The sequence below is a fragment of the Podarcis erhardii genome (assembly GCF_964252035.2).
Source record: "Podarcis erhardii genome assembly, chromosome: 17".
Lineage (NCBI taxonomy): Eukaryota > Metazoa > Chordata > Lepidosauria > Squamata > Lacertidae > Podarcis > Podarcis erhardii.
In genome coordinates, this window is record NC_138515.1 from 19689032 (window position 1) to 19710204 (window position 21173).

The following is a 21173-nucleotide window of genomic DNA, read 5'->3' on the forward strand; positions in this document are numbered from 1 at the left end:
CTAGAAGGCACACACGTGCTCCAGAACAGAACTTCAGAGAACGAGCAAAACTGCACAGGGAGGGGGAAATGGGCCCAAATCACCTCTTCCTTCCATTCAGGGGAATGTTCTGTGAACAGACCTCTGCTCACACATTTCTGGACCCAACCCACTGTAAATAAATTAAATCCACTGCGAGCAACACCTCCCCGTGAGTTCAAATGAATTCATACTATATATGAAAGCAAATCAATGTGCCTTTCCTTCCGGGAGATGCCCAAAAAGCAACACAAACATTTTGTCTGCCTTGTCAATCACTCTTTTGTAGTGTTAAATGCTTTCATGCAAATATATTTGGGTTGGCAGCATCAAGCCCCATTCAAGTGTTTGATCAACATGATTAACCATTTCATGAAGGAAGGGAGTGGAGCTGGGTCTGTGGCCACTAGCCCCACCCCGATGCATATGCACAGCAGCGGAGAGTATGCCCGCACTGCCAGGGGTTGGCACATGGGGCAGGCTGTGGCCAAGAAGAGCATGTGGCAGCTTTGCCGCTCACTCTCCCCCTACTCTCTGCTACCAGGTCAGGCCAGGCACGCCTCACTGTGGCTGAGGTGCAATGATCTCTGCCTTGAATGGGAACCCTATGTGATCAGCAGGCTTCCTGCCCAATGTGGAGATGGAGGCTGCCCATGAAATACTGAATCCTGATCTCCATAAGCAGAACAGAACCCCCAAGCTTGGATGTTGTTGCATCACCAACAGAGAGACAAGGTAAGTTTGGGATCAGAGAGAGCACCCTTACTTTTCTCCCTTTTGCTAAAATCAATACATATTCTCGAGGACAGTACTGTTAATCCAGATGTTTCTCTAAACTAGGGTTTATGTCCAAGAAATCCTGGACATGTCCTCTTTTAGGGGGCCAACAGGTTCATCCTAGGTGATGTTTTACATTTCAAAGGAAATATTCAGGGTTTGTTGGTTTGTTTATGGGGTTTTTGGTGCAGGCACAGAGTAGCTCAGACTTGGTCTCAGGCGCCGCAGCCCTGTGTGCCTATTTCCCCAGCTCAGGCTGGCAGTGGCTTGGGCTGTCCTCTTTTTTTGCTCTTCAAGATATGACAACCCTACTCTAAACACAACTGAAATCTCAGAAGTTTTTCAGCGCCTCATTTTTTTATTCTCACTCCCACGCAGCTCAAATCACATTTTAGAAACCTTTCTGTGCATGAGTATTTGCATCAGGATGTGGAGACACATTAAGATGTGCATGCTATTTAAAGCATACCTTAGTTATGCTCCACCCACGCTCAGATGAGCATTCCCATCTGCGGCTTCAGCTGATGATACTCAAAAGGAAACTTGTTTAGACATATAGGTCCCCTTGCTGCATCAGTTTAAATTAATAAAATGATGACTATTTTACATCCAAAGTTAAGGCACATGCAAGAATATGATCTATTCTCAAACTGTGATGCATAATAACCATGAAATATGGTTGCTACTTTACCTGTTCAATACTGTAACTGATTGTTCCTCGCATAACCGTGGGGCACTATTTTTTGTGATGACATGTTCTTTAAACACACACAAGATTCTGCTCATAACTAGCATTTTTGAGCCCACTATCTTGTTTCTCAACAAGCAATGCAACTTGGTCACTGGTCTTATCAAAGCTCGGAGAGGTTAAAGCAATGCAGAGTAAATGCAGTGATAAGCCAAAGTTTATCACAAGTTAATGGATAAATGAATTGCCTGAATCAAGTCACTATATTGGAAACCCAACTGCCTAAAAAGTGTGTGGGGGGGAGTATGAATTGTTTTACAGAGTGGTTGTGATGCTAAAACAAGATATGAACTGTAAAAGGTTTTAAAAACTGTTAATGGTAATTAATAAAAGCCTCACAAAAGTACAAATAAAAGATAAAAGACATGATCACTATTATTTTATTTCTTAATTTTATCAATACTTGTAGAACATTATAATTGTTATAGGAAATATTTTTTATTGTAAACAATTTATTGTAAACTCAAATTATACAGCCAATTTATTCGTACTTTTATATGCACTTTGAAAAAGTACACCAGGAATGTGACAAGTGCAGTATTTATATACGTAATATATTTATCAATGCATTTAACTGATCTGCATCTGGGGAAATCTGCTTAAACATATATCCACAAATACACAATTAAACTATGACACAAAAGAGTTCATACAATTACTATAAATCTATCAAAACCAGTAAAATTTCTGAAGGGCAAAAATTGACCATTTCCCCAATCAAATATAAAAGGCATAGGAAAAGGGTAAAAGCCTTGTAAAATTATTCAGTAGGCAAAGCTAAGCAAAACAAAACAAGTGTCTACATAGATTCCCTTGATTAGTAAGAGAAAAATCCATTGGGATTTATTCATTAAATAACCACTGATATTTAATATTCTGATATTTTGTATATTCTGTCCCTTTTTCTGGTATCTGTGACATCAACCACATGAACTGGCTTGTGTGCACTGGATTTTTCACCCATATGCTCTGTTTAAAAATGATGCCCACAAGTATCTATCCCATAATGTCAGAACTGTTTTAGGAGGGCATGACACACTCACTTCAAATCTGAATAAGATTCAATAACACATATCATCCAATCAGTGGCGTAGCGTGGGTTGTCAGCACCCGGGGCAAGCCAAGTGAGAGAGAGTGAGTGAGCCAGGTAGGGGCAGAGAGCTGCGAGTGCGAGCGTGCCCCCCCCCCCCGATGTTGCGGCCGGCCCCCCCCTGCACCCCCCACGCTACGCCACTGCATCCAATACAACCTACTGATAATTCAGCGCATTTGAAAATATCTGGCAAAAATTCCATGAAGCAAAATATGTCCATCATGGTATCATCAAACAGCAAAGGCAGGAGTGAGCAGTCTTGCTCCCGAGTCCTTGTGCAGTTTAGGGATACACACCAATATACTCCTGCACACCATCTAGAAACATAGTTGCATTACAAAACCAACTTTTCTGCTTTGCTTTTTTTATTGCTCTGTTGTTTTTGTTTATTTATCTGGCTTAATATAAAACAAAATCTGCCACCAAAGTAAAATTTGTAAGTAAAGTATCCTGTTGCTTCTAACTACCTGGCAAATAAAGCTGATCACTTAACAGCACTAACATACACTCATATTTGCAGAAATTCATTGCAGTTATTAATAATTGATTGTGCTAGCTTTGTTTCCTAACAGTTAATTTGGGGTTCTGTAATAAATGTAAGACTGTCTTTACTACTTTTCAAAAAAACCCTTTCTTTAAATATTGATCATGATTTAACCAGTCAACATCTCCATTCACCTCTGATGGTAGAAAAGAAAGCTGCATATATACATTTCAGATAAATAAATAAATTCAAAATAAGTGAAGATATTTTTCTTATACAAACTAATAACCACACAGTGCACTGTTGCTAGAAGCTCTAGGATCAGAAAGCAATAATGAAACATCAAAAGAATTCACATTAAAAATATTTAAGCAGCTGATTTACATAATCCAATTGATTTCATGAATACCATGTTAGAATTCTCATGAATACTCTTGTTAGAAACCCATAAGTGTTTGAATTTGAATTTTATTACTGCAAGCTGTGTTGGGTTGAAATAAACAACAGACGAATGACAAGTGTCATATGGGAGGCATCTCTCGAGCATGTCTCAGGGAGTCCCTTTTATTGAATATTACAGCATTGCCACATATGTGCTTGTTGCTGATTGGTTAACACAAATACAATACAAGGGTTGCATATAGGCATTAATCATCAATAGATTAAAGGTTGGGAAAGGGAACACAGAATTGGACAGGTATGAAAACCTCCTTATTAAACTATTACTAGTGATTGATATAGCATGACTTAAAAGAACATAACTATCGCATTCCGTAGATGTGGTTAACCATGCATTGAGAACAGGTCAGGGTACGATGTTTCATGAACTCAATGTGAAGTAAACATTCTAGGGTGGGTGAGCCTGGTCAAACCTAAATCTAAAGATTGAAGTATAATCTGGGCACTAGAAGATACTAACCTACTAAACATTCAGACTAAATTGTCATAGAAAGGGTTCAGTGCTCTCATGCCTATGGATGTAAAAAACAAAAACATAGGGAGGAGACAAGAGGTAAAAGCTATCTATACCAGCATTCAGAGCGGCACTTTTCTACTTTCCTAAAGCTGATATTGACCTTGGCTGTCCTAATGCAGATTTCTATTTCAACCCAAGACAAGAAGAATGTATTTCAATTCTTTATGGGAAAGCATGTCAACAGAAGGTTCAGGGCACACATTCATCAAATTCAGTGGCATTCATAAATGTAAATGTCTATTTCTCTGTTAATTATAAAGAGCGCAGGTAACAACAGCGATCTAACAAAACATAAGTTTCTTTTTGACACAGAATGGTTTCTTCACTTCAAACACACCAAGGAAAAAGTCCTAAACATTTCACTAAAACTAGGCCTCCTTAATTTCAGTCTTCCTTTCTTCCCAACAAAACCCAACTCAAACCTACACTTTCTGGCATCATAGCTAAAATGAAAGCACAGCCATATTCTAAGTTTGCTGGAATTTTATAGCAAACCATTTTGATAAAGTGGCTTTCAAAGCAGTTTGCATGCCAGTTATGCTAAAACCCAGAACTTTCCCTCACCATCTACTACCATGGTAAAAAGCACCTGACTTAGAAGGGGAGCCAATTCACGCAATCATTTTGCCACACAAAACTGCCCCTTTGGCTTGCAAAGACACTGTAGAGCTCAAGCGTTAACAGTGCCTAATTCTGTTTAGGACTGGGGGTTTGGTATTATGGACAAATAACATCCTCCTGATCTTTGCTCATGCAGAAAGCTAACATGCTACTACGAATTTTTGCTCAATACAATACTGAAGGCAGGTCCATCTGCACTCATGTGCCTGTTTAACTTCCAAGTGCATGGAGCTTGTCCCTGTACAGGACATACCACTATTTGTCCTTAATCTGGACTTCTTACAACTCAGTTCTCAGAATTGTTTGCTGGCCCAACAAGTCATTGCAAATAGGTTGCAACGCCCACCATCTGTGCAATGTGACAAAACATGCCACTGTAGAAAAACAAAATAAACAGTCAGATACAAAATGAGTTCAAGTCAACTACAACAGCCTAACTTGCTTATCAAAAAGGCTGCCTACCACCTTTCCTCCTTAGGTTTAGAGTGTAGTTTTGTCATCGGCAAAGAAAAGAAAACTTACTAGACCACACTAAGATCCTGACATTCATTTCAGTGAGTGCACTGAACTGCTTACTGGAGAGGAGACTGCCATAAATAATCAAGCACAGTTCTCCAAAATGTCATGCGAGCCTTTCTTTAAAATAGGTGCTATATTATCAAGAAAATACAATACATCTTTGCTGACAGGGTCATGCTACACAGAACCCAAGCCTCTTGTCCTCCTATCTGTAAAAACGCTGGAGACAAATTCTCGGTACCGCCATGCAGTATTTATACTGTACTATAGTTATTCACTAGTCCATAAAAGCTTTTGGAAAAACTAAATTAAGAAACACCACAAACAAAAACAAAAAGCATCTACCATTTGAAGTTTGATTCTAATTGTATTGCACAAAACACCTACAGATCTGCATGATTACTTGAAGAAAGAATTCACTCCTTATTTGCACTCTTGTGAATTATACTAGATCCACACTTTAAAGATAGCCACATGATCTCCAGAGAGTAGCACAGAGATAGTTGGCAAGAAAGAAAGAAAGAGCTAATGATTAAGATAGTGCATTACTTTAACTTAACAGTCACAATGTGAAAGTGCCCTTCAGCTCTGAACTGGGTCTTTGGTGCTTACTGCATTAATTTCAAAAACACTGAAATGGTGTTTTCCATACACTACTTCTACTGACCCCCTCTTGCTTTGAGCAAGCGTTGCTGCATCATGTGTCCAGCAGAATGGCCACACAAATATTAAGGGCAGTGGGGACTATGTTCACACACCAACTTTGATCGGGACCATTTTACACATTAGTTGTACTTTAACACAGGGGATTATATCAATTCCCGTGCAATTAATATGTTGAGCAGCGACTGAGGTTTGGGCCTTTTCAGCATGAGATGTAAAAGCAGCTGGGTGTGCAGGATAACACCTATACCCGGTTGCTTACTTCGCTCCTCCTGCATATACACAAAGCCAATACTCTTCTGCTCCAGGCTAATCCAATGTGGAGTAATGATCTAGTCCTTAACTGTGTGCTCCCAGCAGACTAAAACCCTACCCATTCAAGCACACCAAAAGTGTGAGGATTGTGCATTTCTCTACTTTTTTTTTCAACCAGTCATTTTAAACACAAGGAGGGTGGGAATAAGCCTTGTTAAGCAACGCTTAGCCAAGGGAAATGATCCTGAGTGTGTGTAGCCGCAACCACAACTAACCCTCATTGTTCCGCTCCCAACAAGGGCAAAGGCGGAGTTCTCGGCTCGCTTTAGTTTAAGGTTACCAGATTATTTTTCAATGAATCCGGGGACACTTTTAAACTTCAATGGATTCTGTATGGGGGACTGATTTGTAAATCCGGGGACTGTCCCCGGGAAACGGGGAAGTCTGGTAACGTAACCTTACATTAGTTCTCTCCGGTTGCTTTCACAGAATATGAAATATGAAAGCGACAAGTCTGGCTCTTTCCGACTCAGGATGATGCTCCTTGGCATCCTCGCTCCCTGCCCGCTCCACTGCGCATGCAAACGGAGCGCATCTCTCTTTTCCCCCCTCCCCGCATCTTCTCCTCTTAGCAATGCAAGTTCCTTTCCATTTGAACTCTCTGGGTTCGCCTAAGGGGAGAAGAGAGGATGCTCGCTGCTCCCCGGTGCCCACCCCCTCCCCCCCCCCAAAAAAGCAAAGGCGTCGCATTGATCCCGAGTGTTTCTGGACGGTAAAGGGAGCTGGGAGAGCGACGGGAAGGAAGGGAAGGCGAGCAGGGAGCGTGACCGCAGGAAACTCCTCGCCAGAGGAAAGGGAGTGGGGAGACGGAGCCCAGCAGGCCAGGCCGGGGAAGGCGCGCTTTGGTGGGCCTCCCCATCCCTCCTCCTCCTCCTCCTCCTACCCGCGGCAGAGGCTGAAGCAGAACCGGCCCGCCGCATCCCTCCTGCTCGTCCAGCCGCCGAGTGAAGACCCGGACCGAGACCCGCCCCCTCCCCCTCCCCTCCCCCCCCCGGCAGGTCCCGCTGCTGGAACCGGGCCAGCGCCAGCAGCTCCTGCCCAAGAAGCAACAGGCGGCCTTCGCTCCGCCAGCCGGTCTCCCCCCGCCCCACGCAGGCCAGGCCTGGCCGAGCCCTCCGCGGGCGCAGCGGCGCGCACGACCCCCCTTCTCTCCACCCCCCTGGAAAAACGAGGCTGGCCGAGAGAGGCTGGCGCCCCCCACCCCACCCCCGCCAGCAGCGCAGCCGACCGAACCGGGATGCTCCCTTAGAGGGGAGGGGAGGTTCCCAAAAGACAGGAAAGAGCGAGAGCCAAGGAGGGCTTTGCGCAGCGCCTTACAGTTGCAGCAGCGCCGGTGGTCGAGTGCGGGTCCCGCGAGGAGCTTGCGCCGCCCCTCCGGCCTGGCGAGCTGCCCCTCCGCCTCGCCCCGAGCCCGGCTGGCCCGAGGGTGACCCTCGCCCTCCCGAAGTTCAGCCGAGAGCGTCGCGGGGAGGGGGGGGGCGTCTTTTGTCCGTCTCCGGGGAGGGGCGGGTGCCGAAAGAGACCCGCTTTCTCTCTGCCGGGCAAGGCCCCCTCGGCTCCTTTTCCGCCCTCGGAGAAAGGCGCGCCGGCTCCCCGGACCCTGAATCCTGCGGCGGCAGTTGTCCTATTTTTCCCGAGGCTGCTCTGGGAGGAACGAAGCGCGCGGGCGGCGGGAGGGAGGGAGAAAGCGAGGGTCGGATTCGGCCCAGCTCTCCTCTCCAACACATGTTAAGAAGTTTCTTCATTCTCTCCCCCCCCCCACCCCGCGCCCGATTTCGCCATTAGGTGGGTAGCTACCGGGACCACTTTTCGGTCACGGTGCCTCAACTTTGAAACCCCCTCCCCAATCTTCTAGGGGCCAGGTTACCTTCTCCCCACCCCCAATGAGGGGGACAGACCCCTTCCCAAAAAAAGTTAATGGGCAAAGCCATTCAGATGCTCTGTGTGCGCGCCCTGTCATGGGATCTGTTATGCCAGCTGGAGCATACCTGCGCCCCCTCCCCCCAAAATAATATTTTATTCAAGTTGGCACCCCTGCCCCCAGTTTGCCTGGCTGACCAGAGTGTTTTCTTTGAAGCACCAGGTATATTTTTTTAACGGGATATTAATTGTCCTGCTAATTATGCAGCTGGCTGCTTGCTCTGCTGCTGCTTTCAACTTCCAGGAATCTTTGACGTTTTGGTCTTATGAGAGCCTCATGGCAAGATGTGATCAACAGGCAGTGATAGAAATCTGTTTTAGTGGATGAATGAATACATAGCATTAACTATGCCTGAAGAAGAAGAAGAAGAAGAAGAAGAAGAGGAGGAGGAGGAGGAGGAGGAGGAGATTGGATTTGATATCCTGCTTTATCACTACCCTAAGGAGTCTCAAAGCAGCTAACAATCTTCTTTCCCTTTCTCCCCCACAACAAACACTCTGTGAGGGGAGTGAGGCTGAGAGACATCAGAGAAGTGTGACTAGCCCAAGGTCACCCAGCAGCTGCATGTGGAGGGGCGGGGAAGTGAATCTGGTTCACCAGATTACGAGTCCACCGTTCTTAACCATTACACCACACTGGCTCTACATAGAACAGTCTATGTAGGTCAAAAGGCTGCTTCCAGTATTTTTAGGATGTTAGGCCACCGTGATGCTGTCTCTTCCTCAAAATATTTTCATTCAGTACATTTAGGGCTGATGTTACGCATATTTATGTAGGGGTACTGTAAACCCACAATTTATTTTAATTTATTTATTGCATTTATAGAGCACCTTTATCTTAGAAGGATCTCAATGTGGTGCAGTGGTTCTCCCCCTCCGCATTTCTTCCTCACAGCTACAGCTGGGCGAAACCTGGTTTTCAACATCACAATATATTACCAGCTAAGCATCGGGATATAGCATTGTGATATAGTGATATATCACAGTGTCTGAAATAAGGATGGAACTATGTAGAAGCATGGGCTGGCTTCACAGTTTTCCCCACGTTGTGATTTTTTGCATAGCGTGCGCACACACACACACACACACACAAAAGCATATGATTTGTGATCCATTGCTAAAATTGTGAAACTGATGTCATGACATGGATTTCAAACTGGTTTTGGACAATATACCGTATTTTTCGCTCTATAAGACGCACCAGATCATAAGACGCACCTAGTTTTTGGAGGAGGAAAACAAGAAAAAAAAATATTCTAAATCTCAGAAGCCAGAACAGCAAGAGGGATCGCTGTGCAGTGAAAGCAGCAATCCCTCTTGCTGTTCTGGCTTCTGGGATGGCTGCGCAGCCTGCATTCACTCCATAAGACGCACACACATTTCCCCTTACTTTTTAGGAAGGAAAAAGTGAGTCTTATAGAGCAAAAAATATGGTATCTCCAGTCCCACTCAAAACAACCCTTTGAGGTAGGATAGACTAAGAGATGGTGATTGGCCCAAGGTCACCTGGTGAGTTTCATGGCTGAGTGGGGATTTGAACCCTGGTCTCCCAGGTCCTAGTCCAACACACTAACCATTACACAACACAGGGGTTACAATCTGGGGATTGCGCCCAAAGCCAAAATCCCATTCAATCAAAACACAATGAGGTCAATGCTGGGTGGGACTGCCAAAGTCTTTTTTCCCCCCTGGATGCCCTCCCACTTTCCATCTGCTTATTATTGTTGTTGTTATTGCTATTATTAATTGACAAGCGCTTAAACCTGAATATGCACAAAGTGAATGTGTATAAGTTGTGGGCTTACTGTACACCCCATTGAACTGTAAGGAATGTAAACATGTATAGGATTTTGCTGTAAAAGGCCTACATCAAAGAAAACCATGAATATTCTTGGGAATAACAGATATAACTTTTGATCTGCAATATTTTCATATCTATAATTATGGTCCTTACAGGAGGTGGTGTTTTCATTTCAAAAGCTTGTGTTTTAGTTATAAAAGAAGATACTGCAGGAAAAAAATGGAAATAATAAAACTATGTTCCCCTTTCTGCCACAACTTTTTCTACTTAATGTAAAGGCAGTCAATGTGGTCTAATACTTAAAAGAGTGTTGGACTAGGATCTGGGAGACCAGTTGGAATCCCAAAGGGTTACCTTGGGTCACTTACAGTCTTTCAGCCATTTCTCCTTCACAGGGTTGTTGTGAAAATAAAATGAGGAGGGCGAGAATTGTATGCCCTACCTTGCAGTCATTGGAGGAAAAGTGGGATATAAATGTAATTAAATAAAAATTAATTAATTAATTAATATTGGTAGGAAACAGCTTTGGGAGGTATGACAGTCTCAGCATGCCTTGCCTTGTTGCCAATAAAAGGGAATGGTTTCACTTAATGTATTTAAATCATGTCACTGAAGCAATTTTCTTTTCTTGGCAGTATAAACTAGAGACTACATCGGTTGGGTATGACATGTGAATAACTACAAGAGTACAACAATTGTGCACCAGAGTACATATATTGTACAGTCACTGAACTCTGCATGTGAATACTGTACAAATGTACCCCCTAAACTGCTTGTGTATCCAGGTGCAGAGATTGTACATGTGTTGAATATAACATGTGAACACACCCATAATCTGGGCTTCTTACAACTCTTTGCTCAAACCTGTTTCCTGGCCCAACAAGTCAATTGCAATGGGTTGCAATGCCCACCATCTGTGCAATGTAACAAAACATATCACTGTAGCAAAGCAGGATAAACAGCCAGATACAAAATGACTTCAAGTCAACTACAACAGCCTATTGAAAAGGCTGCCTACCACCTTTCCTCTTTAGGTTTAGAGTGTAGTTTTGTCATTGGCAAAGCAAAGAAAACTTACTAGACCACACTAGGATCCATTAATATGCTGGCATTCATTTCAGTGAGTGGACTGAAATGCTTACTGGAGAGGAGACTGCCATAAATAATCAAGCACACTTCTCCAAAATGTCATGTGAACCTTTCTTTAAAATAGGTGCTATATTATCAAGTAAATACAAGACATCTTTGAAGACAGGGTCATGATACACAGAACCCAAGACACTTGTCCTCCTATATGTAAAAACACTAGAGAGAAATTCTCTGTACTGCCATGCAGTGTTTATACTGTACTATAGTTATTCACTAGTCCATAAAAGCCTTTAGAAAAACTAAACTAAGAACCGCCACAACCAGAAACAAAAAGCACATAGCATTTGAAGCTTCATTCTAATTGTATTACAGAAAAACACATACAGATCTGCACAATTAGTTGAGGTCAGAATTCACCCATTGTATGCAATACTGTAAATCATTCTGAATCGACACTTCTAGAGATAGCCAAATACGCAATTTATATAAGTAAGCCTACGAAGTGTCCGACACTGCAGTCAGGTAATCTCTACACAATACCACAGAGATTACAGTGGTTGGGATTTTCAGGAAAGCTAATGATTTAAAATAAATAGTGCACCACTAAAACTCAATAGTTGCATTGCAAGGGAGAGCCAAGTGGACTGAAGTGCACTTAAACTCTGAACTGGAACTTTGGGGCTTACTACAGACATGCATTTATTTTGAAAACACAGAAATAGTGTTTTGCATAGACTGGCCCCTTCTTGCTTTGGGAAAGCTGCCGAATCATGTTTCCAGCAGAATGGGCACATCATGATACAAATATTATAAGCAGTGAGGACTATGCTCATACACTGGTTTTGATCAGGACCATTTGACATATCAGTTATTCCTTAATACAGAGGGGTTGCTATTAATTCCCCCTCAATGATCATCAGCTGATTATCGGGCATTTTCACTGCGAGATAAAAAGGAGTGGATTTATTAGCACGTGCAGGATGTCTGTACGGTTTTGCTCACTTTACTCCTGCCTACACACCAATAAACTCTTCTATTGCACGCTAATTGTATCTGAAGAAATTATCAACTCCTTATCTTTGTGCTCCCAGCTATTACAACAGGTTAGAAACCTAGCTCTACCTATTCACGTGCACCGAAAGAGAGGGGCTATATTCATCTTTCCGCCGTACTTCCAACACGACATCAGCCTTTTTAAACAACCCAGGTTAAGGCGGAGTTCTCGCCTCCCTTTCGTCCTCTTCAGCTGTTTCCACGGAGGAGGGCGAAAAAGCGAAGCTAGCCAGACCTCCTTCAACTGGGGATGACGATGCTTCCTTGGCATCCTTCGCCCCCCAGCCCGCTCCACCGCGCATGCAAAAGGAGCATATCTCCCCCCCCCAAAAAAAAAACCCTTCTCAACAATGCAAGTTCTTTCCCATTCGCAGCTCCTCAGTTCGCCTAACGGGAGGGGAGAGGATGCTCGCTCCCAAAAAGCAAAGATGTTGCATCTAACTGCGCAGCACGACCAACCCCAAGTGTTTCAGGGAGATCAAGGGAGCGGGGGGGGGGGGGAGACCAGAGAGTAGGAACCAGAGCTGCTTGGGAAGGCGAGCAGGGAGCGTGACCGCAGGAAACTCCTCGCCAGAGGAAAGGGAGGGGGGAGACGGAGCCCAGCAGGCCAGGCCGGGGAAGGCGCGCTTTGGTGGGCCTCCCCATCCCTCCTCCTCCTCCTCCTACCCGCGGCAGAGGCTGAAGCAGAACCGGCCCGCCGCATCCCTCCTGCTCGTCCAGCCGCCGAGTGAAGACCCGGACCGAGACCCGCCCCCTCCCCCTCCCCCTCCCCTCCCCCCCCGGCAGGTCCCGCTGCTGGAACCGGGCCAGCGCCAGCAGCTCCTGCCCAAGAAGCAACAGGCGGCCTTCGCTCCGCCAGCCGGTCTCCCCCCGCCCCACGCAGGCCAGGCCTGGCCGAGCCCTCCGCGGGCGCAGCGGCGCGCACGACCCCCCCTTCTCTCCACCCCCCTGGAAAAACGAGGCTGGCCGAGAGAGGCTGGCGCCCCCCACCCCACCCCCGCCAGCAGCGCAGTCGACCGAACCGGGATGCTCCCTTAGAGGGGAGGGGAGGTTCCCAAAAGACAGGAAAGAGCGAGAGCCAAGGAGGGCTTTGCGCAGCGCCTTACAGTTGCAGCAGCGCCGGTGGTCGAGTGCGGGTCCCGCGAGGAGCTTGCGCCGCCCCTCCGGCCTGGCGAGCTGCCCCTCCGCCTCGCCCCGAGCCCGGCTGGCCCGAGGGTGACCCTCGCCCTCCCGAAGTTCAGCTGAGGTTCAGTCTTTTGTCCGTCTCCGGGGAGAGGCGGGTGTCGAGAGAGACCCGCTTTCTCTCTGCCGGGCGAGGTTCCCTTCGGCTCCTTTTGCGCCCTCGGAGAAACGCGCGCCCGGCCGGCCTCCCCCGGCCCCGGCTCTCCTAGCCGCTCCCGGCCAGGCAACTATCTCGGCGCCGCCGGAGCGGGCGCTGCTTGCTGGGAAGGAGCCATGACAACAGCAGCAGCAACAGGAGGGGCCGCCAGGTGTCCCGCGAAGCCGGCGGGAGGCCAGATGGTACTGCGGCTCCTGCCGCAGGAGGCGACTCCAAAAGGGTGAGGGGTCTTCGCCCCCCCAAAAAAAATTAATTGAGGGGACTGCACCCCCCCCCCATTGATGGGCACGGTAATTCATATGGTGTGTGTGCCCTGTCATGTGATTGATTATGCAGGGGGGCTGATTACCTGATACCCCCCCCTCGATATTTTATTTATGTTGCCATCACCAGCAGCTGCCCTACTTTCTTCGTCACTGCTCTGGAAGAAAAAGACCTGGGGAAAGAGTGAAATACAGGACATGATGCCTGCCATATTTTGAGTTGATGTGCAACCAACTTGTTGCAGGCCACCCCAATCTCTGTTTTAATTTTTTATTTATTTTCCATTTAATAATATACATTCACATCATCGTTATTCACTTCACCTCCCTGGGTCTTTAGAGCCTATTGACTTCCATCCTGCGCGCCTCATGGCTTTCAAAATTAACCTTTATATATCATTGCATTTTATATGTTTTCCAATTCTAATTACACTCATTATAAAATAGCTCAAAAATTAAATAAATACAGAAAGGTAGAAAAATTCTCATTACAAGTCTTCAGACAACCCTGCTAGTGATGTTAATTCCTTACAATAATCTTTCAGATATTGTATATATTTAACCTTTTGGAATACTTGATCATGCTGGTTTCGGGTTTTTTCTTGTCAGCTTTGCCAGTTCTGCAAAGTCCATCATCTTCATCTGCCGCTCTTCTTTCATTGGTACTTCTTGTTGTCTCCATTTTGGGGCTGAGAGAATTTTTGCCACAGTTGTTGCATACATAAACAGTCTTTTATCTTCCCTTGGTATCTCTTCACCCACTATACCCAATAAAAAGGCTTCTGGTTTTTTAATAAAAGTATTTTAAAACATTTTCTTTAGCTCATTGCAGCAGGCCACCGCAATCTCTGAGTGCTTGGAAGTTCTGGGCATTCACCCAGGGTTTGAGTTTCCTCCAGAGTGAGGCAGAAACCATGGGGTCTTTAGGATATACAGTTTTGTTTACACATGAATACAATCTCACCCTACCCTAGAGGCACAGGAAATAGTTTGTTCTCACCGGATGCTGAACTGCCAGAAGCTGTATTCTCTCTCTTTTTTTTTAATATTATATTTTTATTGGTTTTCAGATACAAAAAACAAGTTTATACACTCCATACATCTTAATTAAATCTTCTCTTTTTGACTTCCCTCAATTTGTCTGCAATTCCTTCCCTTTATTACTTTTAACACATTTCTGCCATTTTAACCATTTCCCCTCACAGAGCTTCCTTAAAACTTACAAACGTAATTTGATTATCACTCAGTTTTTGCATACATTGGATAAACTTTCCCCAATCTTCTGTAAATCTTTGGTCTCGTCGATTCTGGATCCTTCCAGTCATTCTATCCAGTTCTGCATAGTCCATCATTTTAGTTCTCCATTCTTCTATCGTAGGTAGCTCCTCCTGTTTCCATTTCTGGGCCATCAGTATTCTTGCTGCTGTCACTGCATATAAAAATAACTTCTTTTCTTTCTTATTTATCTCATTACCTGTAATGCCTAGTAAGAAAGCTTCTGGTTTCTTAACAAATGTATATTTCAACATTTTCTTCAATTCATTATAAATCATCTCCCAGAAGCATTTTACCTTCTTACATTCCCACCACATATGAAAAAGGTACCTTCTTTTTCTTTACATTTCCAGCATTTGTTACTTGTCTTATACATTTTTGCTAACTTCACAGGTGTTACATACCATCGGTACATCATTTTCATAACATTTTCTTTTATAACTGTACATGCAGTGAATCTTAAACCTTCTTTCCAGAGTCTTTCCCAATCCTCCATTTGTATATTATACCCTATATCTTTTGCCCAGTCAATCATAACTGATTTTACCTCCTCATCCTTTGTACACCATTCCAATAATATCTTAACATTTTTGCTAAAATCTTATAGTCATTATTCAGTATTTCTGTCTGAAATTTTGAATCTTTATCAGCAAAATCCCTCTGATTCAAATCTTTTCTAAACATCTCACTAATTTGAAAAAAATGCAGCCAGTCATTCACATAGTCCTTAACTTCTTCAAATGGTCTCATTTTCCATTTTCCTTCACTTTTACATACTAACTTCTCATATGTCACCCATCCCCCTGTCATATTGACTTTCTTCACACTCATTGCCTCCAACGGCGACAACCAATATGGAGTTTTTTGTTCCAACAGATTTTTATATCTTTCCCACACTTCAATCAGAGACCTTTTTATAATATGATTTTCAAAAACTTTATGTACCCGTTTCTTGTCATACCACAAATACGCGTGTCACCCGAATCTATTATCAAAACCTTCAAGATCTAACACATCTGTGTCTTCTAATTTCATCCATTCCTTCAACCAACAGAGGCAAGATGCTTCATAATACAATTTCAAGTCTGGCAGGGCGAAGCCTCCTCTTTCTTTTGCGTCTGTCAATATCTTAAATTTTATCCTCGGCTTCTTACCCTGCCAGATATACCTTGAAATTTCTCTTTGCCAATTTTAAAAAATCGCTGCCCCTTTGATTACTGGAACTGTTTGAAACAAGAATAACATCTTCGGTAGCACATTCATTTTTATTGTTGCAATTCTTCCCCAAAATGACAATTTCATTCTTCCCCACACCTCTAAGTCCCTTTTGATCTTGTTCCATGTTGGAATGTAATTATTCTGAAACAAGTCAATACTCCTGGGGGTTAACCAAACTCCTAAGTATTTAACTTTCTTAACCACTTCTATTTCAGTTTGCTGCTGTAATCTGTTAACAATCTCCGGATCTATATTTTTAGTAATTGCTTTAGTTTTTTTCTTATTCAAGATGAATCCTGCCAACTGGCCAAATTGGTCTATTTCTTTCAACACTTCTGTTACCGTGTTCATAGGGTCTTCCAGAGTTAATACTAAATCATCCGCAAAGGCTTTAACCTTATATTCTTTCCTACCCACCGTTACCCCTTTTATCTGATCATTACTTCTAATTGCCAGAAGCTGTATTCTCAACTCTGGCATTCGTCTTTCTAACTAGCAGGAAGTTGAGCAGCGGGTTGTATTAAGCCATTTCCTTTGTTCCCTTAATGGCCATTTCCTAGGCCATCACCTAACCAGGAAGACTATTCCATGAAGGCATTAGAAGGGTCTGGCACACAGCCTACCCACTTCCAACCTGGTAATATATATTGTTGAGTTTGGGGGGTGTCAGACTCCCCTAAATCCCTGGAACCAGTAAGTGTTAGAATTTAATTAAGCCTCCTGATCCCCTGGATCCAGCAAGAGTTAAAAGACAAGGCAGGCTACTTGCCTTATGAGGTAATTGCCTGGGAGATGAGCCATTAAGAGAGAACAAAGGAAAAGGTGATGGGCCATTAAGAAAGCAGAAGAGAGGGGACTCTGCACCAGAGGGCAAATGGGTGGGGCACCTCCTCCAGCTCTTAGATAATCAGGAGGACAGAGTTTTGAGCAGAGATTGCTGTGATGTGACCTAGAGGGAGAAAGCTTGAGGGCTGGAAAAGCAGAGGGAGAGCCATGGGTGATTTCTTCTTGAACCCAAGGATGCAGCTGTGGCAGAAAGCCCAAGGAGGTTTGTTTGGTGCCTTCATTATACATCTTTAGATGCCAGGCAGAAACATTCCTCTTCTACCAAGCCATTGACTGATTAACATGCTACAGCCTTTTAAATGTGTTTATATATATATTGATGATGATGATGATGATGAACCTCTTGGGGTTAATGCTAATGTTGTGAACCCCTCCATCAAAGGCTCAGGTTGGTTATATTTGTAAATAATAAGCCATATCACATAAAGACACCACAGTCTCCTCTGTGCCTCATTTCCAAAGGAAACACAGACCCTGGGTAAGTGCCTGGATCTCACACTGTTGTGAGATCAAGGTGATGTTTGACAAAAGCTTGTTGACTGAATAAACCCTATATTATATATTGAAATAGAGCCAGAGGAAAGCCTCTGGAAGCCTAAATTCCCTTAAGTTCAAACGGGCCAATCAGAGGCCCTTATTGCTGGTCAGTGCCTTGCTGGTTGGCCAGACATTGTCTGCTTTCATGCCTGGCTGGCCAGGGGGGCATTTAAGCCAGTCATGCTGAACGCCCCCAGTGTAGTCGGCAGAAGAAGCAACCACACTTGAATAGTCAAAGTGCTGTGGGAAAGTCTACTTAAATTTGTTCGGTCAATAGATAACTTTCATTACAAAATTAGAAATTTGCATTTAAGGGCAGTGGCAGTTCCTTTCAACTCCTGCATAAAGCATCTTCAAGGAATGAAAGTTAGCTGTTTTGGTAACACGCTGTTTACTACTGAGAAAAGTTAGAATTCAGAACTTTGTTGTTTGGGATCCATTCCATATTTTGGATTATTGTACTGGCAAGTTCAGCACATTAGTTTCACTTACTGGAGCAGCTATTTTGGCATCGGTGTTGCATAGATTTGCATTTTTAAGAGGTTCCCCCCTTTTTTAAAAAGAACACAGCTTCCTCTGGTACATAACTCCATAACTCTTAATTTTCTACTGGAGGTTACACGTGTGCCTGGAGTAAAAAAAAAATATATAAAAAAATACAGCCCTTAAGGTAGAGCAATTTGAAAAAAAAAAATCATTAAAGGGATGTTAATTATTTATAATTGCAAAACAAAAATAAGTAGAAAGTGCAGGAATATAAAGGATAAATTCTGTATATGCAAACATGATTGTTTCAAACCACAGGCCTTGCTCTTGGCAGAGTGGTGAATCCAAATAAATGACAAAGCCCATTAACATTATCATAGATCATTCAGACACAAAATACCTAAAAGGAATGTCTGGTTTGGCCAGATTAAGGCTACTTTAAAAACAGTTCTGCTTTCCCAAGGTGACCACAGATTTGTCATGCTCCAGTTGCAGACTTCTGGATCCAAAGATGTTTCTGCTGAAAGAACTCAGGAGTCACAGTCCAGGTGGAACATGTGACTCTGTGAAGCTTAGCAATGCAAAAGTTGTTCCTGCATTCAGAGATGCACTCTGCACCAACACCACTTTAACATTTGGACTGTGAGGCAGATGGTGCTTAGATGAAGAAAAAAACTGATCATCAATAACATAACACGGTGAAGCAAATTCACAGTGGCCTGAATTTTGGGGGTATGCCTGTGAAATATACTCAGAGTCGCAAAGTGATTTCATGCTCTTTATTCAGCTCATAGTGGTGAGGAGGAATGAATGAAAGTCCCCTCACAGTATCTGCTTTATATACATTATTTACACAATGGGCTGCAATATGATTGGCTAATTCTGGAATTCTACTGTAAGCCAATCAGGTTGTGGATTCACTTCAATCTGGAGCATGATTGGGTGGTTCCTGCCAACCAATCATACTGCTGCATTGTTCTAGGACCAATCAGACTGCTGCATTCTGAATCCTATTGTTCTAGGACCAATCAGACTGCTGCATTTTGGATCCTATTGTTCTAGGACCAATCAGACTGCTGCAGTTTGGATCCTATTCAACTCAGTACATAACACCCCTCCCCTCTAAGTTCCAGTCCTGCCCGGGAGGTCGCATTCATAGTCCTCAAGGTATGCCGGCAGCCTACATGTGCGTTGCGGCCTGGGGTGTTCCCTGGTCCGGGCTCCAGGTTCTGGCTCGTGTTCCAAGGATGATGGCTGTGATGGGGCTGTTTGGTCTGGCACAACCAGCTCGCTCAGTCGTGGTTCTGGTTCCGGTGTCCTTTCGGCCTCGCGGGTCCTCTCTGTATTTACTGATTCTGCCTCTCCTGCTGGCCCCTCCTGCTCTATGGGCCTCACTGCCCCGCTGTTCTCTTGGGACTCCTCTGACCTGTCCTCCTCCTGGTTTTCTCCCGGGAATCGTCGCTGTATCTGGTCGCAGTGGCGGCGCCAACATTGCCCCCCCATCCGTTAGCACCTCGTACGACACGGGGCCAGTGACCCTGGTGACTGTGGCGGGTACCCATGCTGGGCCTGCCCCAAAATTCTTTGCATACACTGGGTCCTGGGCCTCGAAGGTCCGGGGGTTCCTGCCTTCCCCCACCACTACCTCATCCTGAGCTCTCTCGGGGTGAAGGCGGTCCAATCTGATTGCAAGGCACTGACCCATTAGTAGTTCAGTGGGGCTCCGGCCAGTCGTTGAGCTGGGGGTGCTGTGCTGTGCTAGAAGGAATGTGGCAAGGCGGTACTCCCAATCCCCTTGCGTCATGTGGCGAAGGGTGTCCTTGGTGGTCCGCACCATGCATTCTGCTTGGCCATTGGTGGCAGGGTGGAATGGTGCCGAACAGATGTGGCGGATGGCATTCTGCGCTGTGAAGGTTTGGAATTTTCCTGACGTAAATGCAATCTCGTTGTCTGAGACGAGAATGTCAGGGAGCCCGTGGGTTGCAAACAGCGTGCGTAGTACCCGGATGGCTGTGGACGTGGAAGTGGACGGTACCAGTGCGACTTCCAGCCATTTGGTGTAGGAGTCCACCACTATGGGGGGCTTTGCCCTGCCGGACTTAAAACTTTACTATGAAGCAGCAGCTTTTTGCTGGCTGAAACCATGGCTACTTCTTGAGAATACAGATATTCTGGATCTGGAAGGTTATGATAATAACTTTGGTTGGCATGCATATTTATGGTATGACAAGGTAAAGGTACATAGAAACTTTAAAAACCATATTGTCAGGAAAGCACTGTACAATGTATGGAATCGATATAAAGATTTGTTAGAGAGTAAAACCCCCAGGTGGTTGTCACCAATGGAAGCCAAGGCGGTAAAAAGATTGAACATGGATTCAGATTGGCCAAAATATTGTGAAATTATAGAATATGATGGTGAAAACCTGAAACTACAGAGTTTTGAGAAATTGAAACCTAAAGTCCGAGACTGGTTACATTATTACCAGATTAATGAAACCTTTAAGCAGGACAGGAAACTAGGATTTCAGAAGGAGAGGTCAAAGTTAGAAACAGAATTGCTAGAACCCAATACTAAGAATTTGTCTAGAATGTATAATTTGCTGCTAAAATGGAACACACAGGATGAAACGGTTAAATCAGCTATGATTAAGTGGGCACAAGATATTGGTCATGATATTATGTTTGCTGACTGGGAGCAGTTATGGACCACAGGTATTAAATTTACGGCATGTAGTGCCTTGAAAGAGAATATAATGAAAATGATCTATAGGTGGTACATGACCCCAGTCAAGCTTGCAAAGATATATCATCTGCCCAATAACAATTGCTGGAAGTGTAATGAATGTGAAGGAACTTTTTATCATCTTTGGTGGACCTGCCCGAAGATTAAGGCCTACTGGGAAATGATCTATAATGAAATTAAGAAAATCCTTAAGTGGACATTTGTAAAGTAACCAGAGGCTTTTCTCTTGGGCATGGTAGGCCAAATGGTTCCAAAGAAAGGTAGAACATTCTTTATGTATGCAACAACAGCAGCAAGAATTCTTTTGGCGAAGTATTGGAAGACTAAAGAATTACCTACTCTGGAAGAATGGCAGACCAAGGTGACTGAATTTATGGGACTGGCAG

The 21173-nt window shown here is 44.3% G+C and overlaps 1 protein-coding gene across 13 annotated transcripts in view; it reads right to left on the reverse strand.

The window, feature by feature from the left end:
- The window catches only part of MPDZ (multiple PDZ domain crumbs cell polarity complex component), a 107130-nt gene extending 99944 nt beyond the window's left edge, over window positions 1-7186 (reverse strand). For 11 of the 13 annotated variants that reach the window (XM_081844716.1, XM_081844710.1, XM_081844705.1 and 8 more), the window contains exon 1: window positions 7098-7185. The gene's annotated coding sequence lies outside the window, so the exon portion shown is untranslated. Of the gene's footprint in view, window positions 1-7097 lie in introns of all 13 variants that reach the window. The other 2 variants (XM_081844712.1, XM_081844715.1) reach the window with 1 other exon arrangement.
- Between the last annotated feature and the right edge of the window lie 13987 nt (window positions 7187-21173).